The following is a 14342-nucleotide window of genomic DNA, read 5'->3' on the forward strand; positions in this document are numbered from 1 at the left end:
TACTTTAGGTTATTTTTGCTAAAGCTGGATGTACCTGGTGTTTAACTAAGGACAAAAACTCAGTTTCAATGCATGAAATACCCCTAATGTTGTTAGCTTAGGCCTAGGCCTCAGGTTCATAATGGCGCTACGTTAGTATCCTAGACCAAGTCTACACCAGCTGTAGCACAATGTTGTATGAGGTCTGTATCCTAAGTGGAGTGGCTGCTGAGGGCTAATACCTTGCACAGAGAATGTTTTGAGTCTTATTTAGCAAATAATCCACAAAGGTATGCATATTCTGCTTCTGCCAATGTGCATCAAGGGGGTTTTGAGCCTATTCACTCCTCATTAGTTTTCTGTTGTTTTGTCAATTTCAGAGAAAGTTGATGTGCTAAGTCCTCAGCATGCACAGCGATATACTTTGAATGGGTGTGGTATCAATGGACTCAACTGGTTAGATGAGGTAACAACAAATCCCAAACAACTCTGACAGCAGAAAGAGATATCCTGATGCTTCCATGGGAGATCTACTGTAGTAACTATAGGAACCAGTGCTTGCCACCAATGGAGAATAAGGTAATTTGACGTTGTTGTTCTCTGCCGAGCAACAAATTTGAATGTTTTATCATGAAATATGCCCCCCTATCCACCTCTCTTCTCTTATAACTGTCTTTAATACATTGTAACAACCTATGCACAAACCTTTAAATGGACTGGATATGCTATTGAGGTGAACAGTGTATCTAGATAGCATTCCAGTAAGCTTTTCTTTTGACTGCTGTAATACTGTTACAGTGAGGCTGTTGTTTACAAATCCCGATGATCCAGTTTTGGCAAAGAACACCTTCAATTCTCGTCTTTTATTCTTAGTAACTTAACAGTTGCACTGGAGTGACATGCAATATCAGTTTAACATGTTCCAAACAGTTCAGGAATACATTGGGGTGTGTCCTGTGGGTCAGTTTGTGAGGAATCTGCTGAGCTAAACAAAAGTAGTTTTCATCACTTTTCAGAGCCAGAGACGAAAAAGCCCTCACCGCTAACCCTTCTATGGATGATGTTTCTGCAGGTAGGGCAAGCCAGACCAAGTGGATTGTGATCAGGGATACCAATAATACCTGCAAGAATCATAGATGCACCCAAATTGGTCAAGCTTATCAAAATTGGTGACTGGAAGTGTTGTTGCAGACATAGACCTGGTTACTGCTTACACAGTATTGCTCATATGTGTATTTACACACTGCACCGTGCATACTGAAATCTCTGAAAATACATCTTTATGGACCTAAACTGATAATTGCATATAATTCTGTTGTGGTTTATATTGTGACGACTATGAAAAGTATCATTTTGGAAAAAAAAAAAAAATTCAACTCTCACTTAAGGTGGCATACTCCTATTAGAGTCTATATCAATCCGCTCGATTGTTCTCCCTCAGGAAAAGTGCCAAAAAGCAGCAGGAGAACATCTTTTGTGACCTGTTATCAATCATAATCTAGTTTTTTGTGGCTTTCATGTTGAAGAGCATGAATGGAAGTACATGTGGTGAAAAAATTGGGTCAATTGAGGCAATTTTAGACCCCTTTAGGCTTCCCAGGAGCAGCGTAGGAAATTTGTTTACCACTGAGTGAAGAGGTTTTTTTACAAGTGACGAAAACTTCCGGCTCGGATAGCAAAAAATTTTCATGGTCATGGTACGGAAAATTGATGGTGCCATGAAAGGCCAACTTGTCAGCTATCCGGTGATGGGTAGCGTTAAGCTAGTGAAAACTTCTATCTAGACTTAGAGACCACATTACTTTTGTGATTTAGTGTGTAAGTCAATGGGGCTTTTAATGGGCGTATGCTACCTTAAGCAAAAATGCCAAATTTTTCATTTTAAGTGCTAGAAGTCCCAATTTTGGATCAAAGTAGTTGCTATGGTGTGTAAAAATGGTTTTCAAGCAAACGTCAGAAAATTTCACGCTTGGGTGATTTTTACGCATAAATTAGTATTACAGCCTTAAAGTACCACAAAGAGCATGTGCGTGTCCATACATTAGACTAGAACAGCCTTCTGAGCATTTCTAACCAGTTTTCCTCCCCAATAAACTATTGGGTCATTAAGCCTTGACCTACCAAAGCTTCCGTAGTATGATTCCTGCCTTGAATCTGCTAAGTAGGTGCCAAATGCACGAAATTCAAAATCCTTCAGAATCAGACCAAAAAGCCTGCAGTGTGTGTGACATGAACGACTAAGTTCAGTGAAATTTGACATCTGTGGGCACCTAAATTACATGGTAATCATACTTTAGGTTATTTTTGCTAAAGCTGGATGTACCTGGTGTTTAACTAAGGACAAAAACTCAGTTTCAATGCATGAAATACCCCTAATGTTGTTAGCTTAGGCCTAGGCCTCAGGTTCATAATGGCGCTACGTTAGTATCCTAGACCAAGTCTACACCAGCTGTAGCACAATGTTGTATGAGGTCTGTATCCTAAGTGGAGTGGCTGCTGAGGGCTAATACCTTGCACAGAGAATGTTTTGAGTCTTATTTAGCAAATAATCCACAAAGGTATGCATATTCTGCTTCTGCCAATGTGCATCAAGGGGGTTTTGAGCCTATTCACTCCTCATTAGTTTTCTGTTGTTTTGTCAATTTCAGAGAAAGTTGATGTGCTAAGTCCTCAGCATGCACAGCGATATACTTTGAATGGGTGTGGTATCAATGGACTCAACTGGTTAGATGAGGTAACAACAAATCCCAAACAACTCTGACAGCAGAAAGAGATATCCTGATGCTTCCATGGGAGATCTACTGTAGTAACTATAGGAACCAGTGCTTGCCACCAATGGAGAATAAGGTAATTTGACGTTGTTGTTCTCTGCCGAGCAACAAATTTGAATGTTTTATCATGAAATATGCCCCCCTATCCACCTCTCTTCTCTTATAACTGTCTTTAATACATTGTAACAACCTATGCACAAACCTTTAAATGGACTGGATATGCTATTGAGGTGAACAGTGTATCTAGATAGCATTCCAGTAAGCTTTTCTTTTGACTGCTGTAATACTGTTACAGTGAGGCTGTTGTTTACAAATCCCGATGATCCAGTTTTGGCAAAGAACACCTTCAATTCTCGTCTTTTATTCTTAGTAACTTAACAGTTGCACTGGAGTGACATGCAATATCAGTTTAACATGTTCCAAACAGTTCAGGAATACATTGGGGTGTGTCCTGTGGGTCAGTTTGTGAGGAATCTGCTGAGCTAAACAAAAGTAGTTTTCATCACTTTTCAGAGCCAGAGACGAAAAAGCCCTCACCGCTAACCCTTCTATGGATGATGTTTCTGCAGGTAGGGCAAGCCAGACCAAGTGGATTGTGATCAGGGATACCAATAATACCTGCAAGAATCATAGATGCACCCAAATTGGTCAAGCTTATCAAAATTGGTGACTGGAAGTGTTGTTGCAGACATAGACCTGGTTACTGCTTACACAGTATTGCTCATATGTGTATTTACACACTGCACCGTGCATACTGAAATCTCTGAAAATACATCTTTATGGACCTAAACTGATAATTGCATATAATTCTGTTGTGGTTTATATTGTGACGACTATGAAAAGTATCATTTTGGAAAAAAAAAAAAAATTCAACTCTCACTTAAGGTGGCATACTCCTATTAGAGTCTATATCAATCCGCTCGATTGTTCTCCCTCAGGAAAAGTGCCAAAAAGCAGCAGGAGAACATCTTTTGTGACCTGTTATCAATCATAATCTAGTTTTTTGTGGCTTTCATGTTGAAGAGCATGAATGGAAGTACATGTGGTGAAAAAATTGGGTCAATTGAGGCAATTTTAGACCCCTTTAGGCTTCCCAGGAGCAGCGTAGGAAATTTGTTTACCACTGAGTGAAGAGGTTTTTTTACAAGTGACGAAAACTTCCGGCTCGGATAGCAAAAAATTTTCATGGTCATGGTACGGAAAATTGATGGTGCCATGAAAGGCCAACTTGTCAGCTATCCGGTGATGGGTAGCGTTAAGCTAGTGAAAACTTCTATCTAGACTTAGAGACCACATTACTTTTGTGATTTAGTGTGTAAGTCAATGGGGCTTTTAATGGGCGTATGCTACCTTAAGCAAAAATGCCAAATTTTTCATTTTAAGTGCTAGAAGTCCCAATTTTGGATCAAAGTAGTTGCTATGGTGTGTAAAAATGGTTTTCAAGCAAACGTCAGAAAATTTCACGCTTGGGTGATTTTTACGCATAAATTAGTATTACAGCCTTAAAGTACCACAAAGAGCATGTGCGTGTCCATACATTAGACTAGAACAGCCTTCTGAGCATTTCTAACCAGTTTTCCTCCCCAATAAACTATTGGGTCATTAAGCCTTGACCTACCAAAGCTTCCGTAGTATGATTCCTGCCTTGAATCTGCTAAGTAGGTGCCAAATGCACGAAATTCAAAATCCTTCAGAATCAGACCAAAAAGCCTGCAGTGTGTGTGACATGAACGACTAAGTTCAGTGAAATTTGACATCTGTGGGCACCTAAATTACATGGTAATCATACTTTAGGTTATTTTTGCTAAAGCTGGATGTACCTGGTGTTTAACTAAGGACAAAAACTCAGTTTCAATGCATGAAATACCCCTAATGTTGTTAGCTTAGGCCTAGGCCTCAGGTTCATAATGGCGCTACGTTAGTATCCTAGACCAAGTCTACACCAGCTGTAGCACAATGTTGTATGAGGTCTGTATCCTAAGTGGAGTGGCTGCTGAGGGCTAATACCTTGCACAGAGAATGTTTTGAGTCTTATTTAGCAAATAATCCACAAAGGTATGCATATTCTGCTTCTGCCAATGTGCATCAAGGGGGTTTTGAGCCTATTCACTCCTCATTAGTTTTCTGTTGTTTTGTCAATTTCAGAGAAAGTTGATGTGCTAAGTCCTCAGCATGCACAGCGATATACTTTGAATGGGTGTGGTATCAATGGACTCAACTGGTTAGATGAGGTAACAACAAATCCCAAACAACTCTGACAGCAGAAAGAGATATCCTGATGCTTCCATGGGAGATCTACTGTAGTAACTATAGGAACCAGTGCTTGCCACCAATGGAGAATAAGGTAATTTGACGTTGTTGTTCTCTGCCGAGCAACAAATTTGAATGTTTTATCATGAAATATGCCCCCCTATCCACCTCTCTTCTCTTATAACTGTCTTTAATACATTGTAACAACCTATGCACAAACCTTTAAATGGACTGGATATGCTATTGAGGTGAACAGTGTATCTAGATAGCATTCCAGTAAGCTTTTCTTTTGACTGCTGTAATACTGTTACAGTGAGGCTGTTGTTTACAAATCCCGATGATCCAGTTTTGGCAAAGAACACCTTCAATTCTCGTCTTTTATTCTTAGTAACTTAACAGTTGCACTGGAGTGACATGCAATATCAGTTTAACATGTTCCAAACAGTTCAGGAATACATTGGGGTGTGTCCTGTGGGTCAGTTTGTGAGGAATCTGCTGAGCTAAACAAAAGTAGTTTTCATCACTTTTCAGAGCCAGAGACGAAAAAGCCCTCACCGCTAACCCTTCTATGGATGATGTTTCTGCAGGTAGGGCAAGCCAGACCAAGTGGATTGTGATCAGGGATACCAATAATACCTGCAAGAATCATAGATGCACCCAAATTGGTCAAGCTTATCAAAATTGGTGACTGGAAGTGTTGTTGCAGACATAGACCTGGTTACTGCTTACACAGTATTGCTCATATGTGTATTTACACACTGCACCGTGCATACTGAAATCTCTGAAAATACATCTTTATGGACCTAAACTGATAATTGCATATAATTCTGTTGTGGTTTATATTGTGACGACTATGAAAAGTATCATTTTGGAAAAAAAAAAAAAATTCAACTCTCACTTAAGGTGGCATACTCCTATTAGAGTCTATATCAATCCGCTCGATTGTTCTCCCTCAGGAAAAGTGCCAAAAAGCAGCAGGAGAACATCTTTTGTGACCTGTTATCAATCATAATCTAGTTTTTTGTGGCTTTCATGTTGAAGAGCATGAATGGAAGTACATGTGGTGAAAAAATTGGGTCAATTGAGGCAATTTTAGACCCCTTTAGGCTTCCCAGGAGCAGCGTAGGAAATTTGTTTACCACTGAGTGAAGAGGTTTTTTTACAAGTGACGAAAACTTCCGGCTCGGATAGCAAAAAATTTTCATGGTCATGGTACGGAAAATTGATGGTGCCATGAAAGGCCAACTTGTCAGCTATCCGGTGATGGGTAGCGTTAAGCTAGTGAAAACTTCTATCTAGACTTAGAGACCACATTACTTTTGTGATTTAGTGTGTAAGTCAATGGGGCTTTTAATGGGCGTATGCTACCTTAAGCAAAAATGCCAAATTTTTCATTTTAAGTGCTAGAAGTCCCAATTTTGGATCAAAGTAGTTGCTATGGTGTGTAAAAATGGTTTTCAAGCAAACGTCAGAAAATTTCACGCTTGGGTGATTTTTACGCATAAATTAGTATTACAGCCTTAAAGTACCACAAAGAGCATGTGCGTGTCCATACATTAGACTAGAACAGCCTTCTGAGCATTTCTAACCAGTTTTCCTCCCCAATAAACTATTGGGTCATTAAGCCTTGACCTACCAAAGCTTCCGTAGTATGATTCCTGCCTTGAATCTGCTAAGTAGGTGCCAAATGCACGAAATTCAAAATCCTTCAGAATCAGACCAAAAAGCCTGCAGTGTGTGTGACATGAACGACTAAGTTCAGTGAAATTTGACATCTGTGGGCACCTAAATTACATGGTAATCATACTTTAGGTTATTTTTGCTAAAGCTGGATGTACCTGGTGTTTAACTAAGGACAAAAACTCAGTTTCAATGCATGAAATACCCCTAATGTTGTTAGCTTAGGCCTAGGCCTCAGGTTCATAATGGCGCTACGTTAGTATCCTAGACCAAGTCTACACCAGCTGTAGCACAATGTTGTATGAGGTCTGTATCCTAAGTGGAGTGGCTGCTGAGGGCTAATACCTTGCACAGAGAATGTTTTGAGTCTTATTTAGCAAATAATCCACAAAGGTATGCATATTCTGCTTCTGCCAATGTGCATCAAGGGGGTTTTGAGCCTATTCACTCCTCATTAGTTTTCTGTTGTTTTGTCAATTTCAGAGAAAGTTGATGTGCTAAGTCCTCAGCATGCACAGCGATATACTTTGAATGGGTGTGGTATCAATGGACTCAACTGGTTAGATGAGGTAACAACAAATCCCAAACAACTCTGACAGCAGAAAGAGATATCCTGATGCTTCCATGGGAGATCTACTGTAGTAACTATAGGAACCAGTGCTTGCCACCAATGGAGAATAAGGTAATTTGACGTTGTTGTTCTCTGCCGAGCAACAAATTTGAATGTTTTATCATGAAATATGCCCCCCTATCCACCTCTCTTCTCTTATAACTGTCTTTAATACATTGTAACAACCTATGCACAAACCTTTAAATGGACTGGATATGCTATTGAGGTGAACAGTGTATCTAGATAGCATTCCAGTAAGCTTTTCTTTTGACTGCTGTAATACTGTTACAGTGAGGCTGTTGTTTACAAATCCCGATGATCCAGTTTTGGCAAAGAACACCTTCAATTCTCGTCTTTTATTCTTAGTAACTTAACAGTTGCACTGGAGTGACATGCAATATCAGTTTAACATGTTCCAAACAGTTCAGGAATACATTGGGGTGTGTCCTGTGGGTCAGTTTGTGAGGAATCTGCTGAGCTAAACAAAAGTAGTTTTCATCACTTTTCAGAGCCAGAGACGAAAAAGCCCTCACCGCTAACCCTTCTATGGATGATGTTTCTGCAGGTAGGGCAAGCCAGACCAAGTGGATTGTGATCAGGGATACCAATAATACCTGCAAGAATCATAGATGCACCCAAATTGGTCAAGCTTATCAAAATTGGTGACTGGAAGTGTTGTTGCAGACATAGACCTGGTTACTGCTTACACAGTATTGCTCATATGTGTATTTACACACTGCACCGTGCATACTGAAATCTCTGAAAATACATCTTTATGGACCTAAACTGATAATTGCATATAATTCTGTTGTGGTTTATATTGTGACGACTATGAAAAGTATCATTTTGGAAAAAAAAAAAAAATTCAACTCTCACTTAAGGTGGCATACTCCTATTAGAGTCTATATCAATCCGCTCGATTGTTCTCCCTCAGGAAAAGTGCCAAAAAGCAGCAGGAGAACATCTTTTGTGACCTGTTATCAATCATAATCTAGTTTTTTGTGGCTTTCATGTTGAAGAGCATGAATGGAAGTACATGTGGTGAAAAAATTGGGTCAATTGAGGCAATTTTAGACCCCTTTAGGCTTCCCAGGAGCAGCGTAGGAAATTTGTTTACCACTGAGTGAAGAGGTTTTTTTACAAGTGACGAAAACTTCCGGCTCGGATAGCAAAAAATTTTCATGGTCATGGTACGGAAAATTGATGGTGCCATGAAAGGCCAACTTGTCAGCTATCCGGTGATGGGTAGCGTTAAGCTAGTGAAAACTTCTATCTAGACTTAGAGACCACATTACTTTTGTGATTTAGTGTGTAAGTCAATGGGGCTTTTAATGGGCGTATGCTACCTTAAGCAAAAATGCCAAATTTTTCATTTTAAGTGCTAGAAGTCCCAATTTTGGATCAAAGTAGTTGCTATGGTGTGTAAAAATGGTTTTCAAGCAAACGTCAGAAAATTTCACGCTTGGGTGATTTTTACGCATAAATTAGTATTACAGCCTTAAAGTACCACAAAGAGCATGTGCGTGTCCATACATTAGACTAGAACAGCCTTCTGAGCATTTCTAACCAGTTTTCCTCCCCAATAAACTATTGGGTCATTAAGCCTTGACCTACCAAAGCTTCCGTAGTATGATTCCTGCCTTGAATCTGCTAAGTAGGTGCCAAATGCACGAAATTCAAAATCCTTCAGAATCAGACCAAAAAGCCTGCAGTGTGTGTGACATGAACGACTAAGTTCAGTGAAATTTGACATCTGTGGGCACCTAAATTACATGGTAATCATACTTTAGGTTATTTTTGCTAAAGCTGGATGTACCTGGTGTTTAACTAAGGACAAAAACTCAGTTTCAATGCATGAAATACCCCTAATGTTGTTAGCTTAGGCCTAGGCCTCAGGTTCATAATGGCGCTACGTTAGTATCCTAGACCAAGTCTACACCAGCTGTAGCACAATGTTGTATGAGGTCTGTATCCTAAGTGGAGTGGCTGCTGAGGGCTAATACCTTGCACAGAGAATGTTTTGAGTCTTATTTAGCAAATAATCCACAAAGGTATGCATATTCTGCTTCTGCCAATGTGCATCAAGGGGGTTTTGAGCCTATTCACTCCTCATTAGTTTTCTGTTGTTTTGTCAATTTCAGAGAAAGTTGATGTGCTAAGTCCTCAGCATGCACAGCGATATACTTTGAATGGGTGTGGTATCAATGGACTCAACTGGTTAGATGAGGTAACAACAAATCCCAAACAACTCTGACAGCAGAAAGAGATATCCTGATGCTTCCATGGGAGATCTACTGTAGTAACTATAGGAACCAGTGCTTGCCACCAATGGAGAATAAGGTAATTTGACGTTGTTGTTCTCTGCCGAGCAACAAATTTGAATGTTTTATCATGAAATATGCCCCCCTATCCACCTCTCTTCTCTTATAACTGTCTTTAATACATTGTAACAACCTATGCACAAACCTTTAAATGGACTGGATATGCTATTGAGGTGAACAGTGTATCTAGATAGCATTCCAGTAAGCTTTTCTTTTGACTGCTGTAATACTGTTACAGTGAGGCTGTTGTTTACAAATCCCGATGATCCAGTTTTGGCAAAGAACACCTTCAATTCTCGTCTTTTATTCTTAGTAACTTAACAGTTGCACTGGAGTGACATGCAATATCAGTTTAACATGTTCCAAACAGTTCAGGAATACATTGGGGTGTGTCCTGTGGGTCAGTTTGTGAGGAATCTGCTGAGCTAAACAAAAGTAGTTTTCATCACTTTTCAGAGCCAGAGACGAAAAAGCCCTCACCGCTAACCCTTCTATGGATGATGTTTCTGCAGGTAGGGCAAGCCAGACCAAGTGGATTGTGATCAGGGATACCAATAATACCTGCAAGAATCATAGATGCACCCAAATTGGTCAAGCTTATCAAAATTGGTGACTGGAAGTGTTGTTGCAGACATAGACCTGGTTACTGCTTACACAGTATTGCTCATATGTGTATTTACACACTGCACCGTGCATACTGAAATCTCTGAAAATACATCTTTATGGACCTAAACTGATAATTGCATATAATTCTGTTGTGGTTTATATTGTGACGACTATGAAAAGTATCATTTTGGAAAAAAAAAAAAAATTCAACTCTCACTTAAGCAAAAATGCCAAATTTTTCATTTTAAGTGCTAGAAGTCCCAATTTTGGATCAAAGTAGTTGCTATGGTGTGTAAAAATGGTTTTCAAGCAAACGTCAAGAAAATTTCACGCTTGGGTGATTTTTACGCATAAATTAGTATTACAGCCTTAAAGTACCACAAAGAGCATGTGCGTGTCCATACATTAGACTAGAACAGCCTTCTGAGCATTTCTAACCAGTTTTCCTCCCCAATAAACTATTGGGTCATTAAGCCTTGACCTACCAAAGCTTCCGTAGTATGATTCCTGCCTTGAATCTGCTAAGTAGGTGCCAAATGCACGAAATTCAAAATCCTTCAGAATCAGACCAAAAAGCCTGCAGGTGTGTGTGACATGAACGACTAAGTTCAGTGAAATTTGACATCTGTGGGCACCTAAATTACATGGTAATCATACTTTAGGTTATTTTTGCTAAAGCTGGATGTACCTGGTGTTTAACTAAGGACAAAAACTCAGTTTCAATGCATGAAATACCCCTAATGTTGTTAGCTTAGGCCTAGGCCTCAGGTTCATAATGGCGCTACGTTAGTATCCTAGACCAAGTCTACACCAGCTGTAGCACAATGTTGTATGAGGTCTGTATCCTAAGTGGAGTGGCTGCTGAGGGCTAATACCTTGCACAGAGAATGTTTTGAGTCTTATTTAGCAAATAATCCACAAAGGTATGCATATTCTGCTTCTGCCAATGTGCATCAAGGGGGTTTTGAGCCTATTCACTCCTCATTAGTTTTCTGTTGTTTTGTCAATTTCAGAGAAAGTTGATGTGCTAAGTCCTCAGCATGCACAGCGATATACTTTGAATGGGTGTGGTATCAATGGACTCAACTGGTTAGATGAGGTAACAACAAATCCCAAACAACTCTGACAGCAGAAAGAGATATCCTGATGCTTCCATGGGAGATCTACTGTAGTAACTATAGGAACCAGTGCTTGCCACCAATGGAGAATAGGTAATTTGACGTTGTTGTTCTCTGCCGAGCAACAAATTTGAAATGTTTTATCATGAAATATGCCCCCTATCCACCTCTCTTCTCTATAACTGTCTTTAATACATTGTAACAACCTATGCACAAACCTTTAAATGGACTGGATATGCTATTGAGGTGAACAGTGTATCTAGATAGCATTCCAGTAAGCTTTTCTTTTGACTGCTGTAATACTGTTACAGTGAGGCTGTTGTTTACAAATCCCGATGATCCAGTTTTGGCAAAGAACACCTTCAATTCTCGTCTTTTATTCTTAGTAACTTAACAGTTGCACTGGAGTGACATGCAATATCAGTTTAACATGTTCCAAACAGTTCAGGAATACATTGGGGTGTGTCCTGTGGGTCAGTTTGTGAGGAATCTGCTGAGCTAAACAAAAGTAGTTTTCATCACTTTTCAGAGCCAGAGACGAAAAAGCCCTCACCGCTAACCCTTCTATGGATGATGTTTCTGCAGGTAGGGCAAGCAGACCAAGTGGATTGTGATCAGGGATACCAATAATACCTGCAAGAATCATAGATGCACCCAAATTGGTCAAGCTTATCAAAATTGGTGACTGGAAGTGTTGTTGCAGACATAGACCTGGTTACTGCTTACACAGTATTGCTCATATGTGTATTTACACACTGCACCGTGCATACTGAAATCTCTGAAAATACATCTTTATGGACCTAAACTGATAATTGCATATAATTCTGTTGTGGTTTATATTGTGACGACTATGAAAAGTATCATTTTGGAAAAAAAAAAAAAAATTCAACTCTCACTTAAGGTGGCATACTCCTATTAGAGTCTATATCAATCCGCTCGATTGTTCTCCCTCAGGAAAAGTGCCAAAAAGCAGCAGGAGAACATCTTTTGTGACCTGTTATCAATCATAATCTAGTTTTTTGTGGCTTTCATGTTGAAGAGCATGAATGGAAGTACATGTGGTGAAAAAATTGGGTCAATTGAGGCAATTTTAGACCCCTTTAGGCTTCCAAGGAGCAGCGTAGGAAATTTGTTTACCACTGAGTGAAGAGGTTTTTTTACAAGTGACGAAAACTTCCGGCTCGGATAGCAAAAAATTTTCATGGTCATGGTACGGAAAATTGATGGTGCCATGAAAGGCCAACTTGTCAGCTATCCGGTGATGGGTAGCGTTAAGCTAGTGAAAACTTCTATCTAGACTTAGAGACCACATTACTTTTGTGATTTAGTGTGTAAGTCAATGGGGCTTTTAATGGGCGTATGCTACCTTAAGCAAAAATGCCAAATTTTTCATTTTAAGTGCTAGAAGTCCCAATTTTGGATCAAAGTAGTTGCTATGGTGTGTAAAAATGGTTTTCAAGCAAACGTCAGAAAATTTCACGCTTGGGTGATTTTTACGCATAAATTAGTATTACAGCCTTAAAGTACCACAAAGAGCATGTGCGTGTCCCATACATTAGACTAGAACAGCCTTCTGAGCATTTCTAACCAGTTTTCCTCCCCAATAAACTATTGGGTCATTAAGCCTTGACCTACCAAAGCTTCCGTAGTATGATTCCTGCCTTGAATCTGCTAAGTAGGTGCCAAATGCACGAAATTCAAAATCCTTCAGAATCAGACCAAAAAGCCTGCAGTGTGTGTGACATGAACGACTAAGTTCAGTGAAATTTGACATCTGTGGGCACCTAAATTACATGGTAATCATACTTTAGGTTATTTTTGCTAAAGCTGGATGTACCTGGTGTTTAACTAAGGACAAAAACTCAGTTTCAATGCATGAAATACCCCTAATGTTGTTAGCTTAGGCCTAGGCCTCAGGTTCATAATGGCGCTACGTTAGTATCGCTAGACCAAGTCTACACCAGCTGTAGCACAATGTTGTATGAGGTCTGTATCCTAAGTGGAGTGGCTGCTGAGGGCTAATACCTTGCACAGAGAATGTTTTGAGTCTTATTTAGCAAATAATCCACAAAGGTATGCATATTCTGCTTCTGCCAATGTGCATCAAGGGGGTTTGAGCCTATTCACTCCTCATTAGTTTTCTGTTGTTTTGTCAATTTCAGAGAAAGTTGATGTGCTAAGTCCTCAGCATGCACAGCGATATACTTTGAATGGGTGTGGTATCAATGGACTCAACTGGTTAGATGAGGTAACAACAAATCCCAAACAACTCTGACAGCAGAAAGAGATATCCTGATGCTTCCATGGGAGATCTACTGTAGTAACTATAGGAACAGTGCTTGCCACCAATGGAGAATAAGGTAATTTGACGTTGTTGTTCTCTGCCGAGCAACAAATTTGAATGTTTTATCATGAAATATGCCCCCCTATCCACCTCTCTTCTCTTATAACTGTCTTTAATACATTGTAACAACCTATGCACAAACCTTTAAATGGACTGGATATGCTATTGAGGTGAACAGTGTATCTAGATAGCATTCCAGTAAGCTTTTCTTTTGACTGCTGTAATACTGTTACAGTGAGGCTGTTGTTTACAAATCCCGATGATCCAGTTTTGGCAAAGAACACCTTCAATTCTCGTCTTTTATTCTTAGTAACTTAACAGTTGCACTGGAGTGACATGCAATATCAGTTTAACATGTTCCAAACAGTTCAGGAATACATTGGGGTGTGTCCTGTGGGTCAGTTTGTGAGGAATCTGCTGAGCTAAACAAAAGTAGTTTTCATCACTTTTCAGAGCCAGAGACGAAAAAGCCCTCACCGCTAACCCTTCTATGGATGATGTTTCTGCAGGTAGGGCAAGCCAGACCAAGTGGATTGTGATCAGGGATACCAATAATACCTGCAAGAATCATAGATGCACCCAAATTGGTCAAGCTTATCAAAATTGGTGACTGGAAGTGTTGTTGCAGACATAGACCTGGTTACTGCTTACACAGTATTGCTC

The 14342-nt window shown here is 39.7% G+C and overlaps 1 protein-coding gene and 1 long non-coding RNA gene across 17 annotated transcripts in view; one reads left to right on the forward strand and one right to left on the reverse strand.

Moving 5' to 3' along the window:
• Window positions 1-11423, forward strand: part of LOC139980639 (uncharacterized) — a 29245-nt gene extending 17822 nt beyond the window's left edge. For 11 of the 16 annotated variants that reach the window (XR_011797607.1, XR_011797608.1, XR_011797609.1 and 8 more), the window contains 11 exons: window positions 360-558; window positions 996-1051; window positions 2628-2826; window positions 3264-3319; window positions 4896-5094; window positions 5532-5587; window positions 7164-7362; window positions 7800-7855; window positions 9432-9630; window positions 10068-10123; window positions 11231-11423. This is a non-coding gene — a long non-coding RNA (uncharacterized lncRNA). Of the gene's footprint in view, window positions 1-359; window positions 559-978; window positions 1052-2627; window positions 2827-3246; window positions 3320-4895; window positions 5095-5514; window positions 5588-7163; window positions 7363-7782; window positions 7856-9431; window positions 9631-10050; window positions 10124-11230 lie in introns of all 16 variants that reach the window. The other 5 variants (XR_011797615.1, XR_011797616.1, XR_011797617.1 and 2 more) reach the window with 5 other exon arrangements.
• Window positions 1-14342, reverse strand: part of LOC139980626 (uncharacterized) — a 96912-nt gene that overhangs the window by 18866 nt on the left and 63704 nt on the right. The window lies entirely within an intron of this gene.

This window comes from Apostichopus japonicus, chromosome 15 (genome assembly GCF_037975245.1).
Source record: "Apostichopus japonicus isolate 1M-3 chromosome 15, ASM3797524v1, whole genome shotgun sequence".
NCBI classification, from domain to species: domain Eukaryota; kingdom Metazoa; phylum Echinodermata; class Holothuroidea; order Aspidochirotida; family Stichopodidae; genus Apostichopus; species Apostichopus japonicus.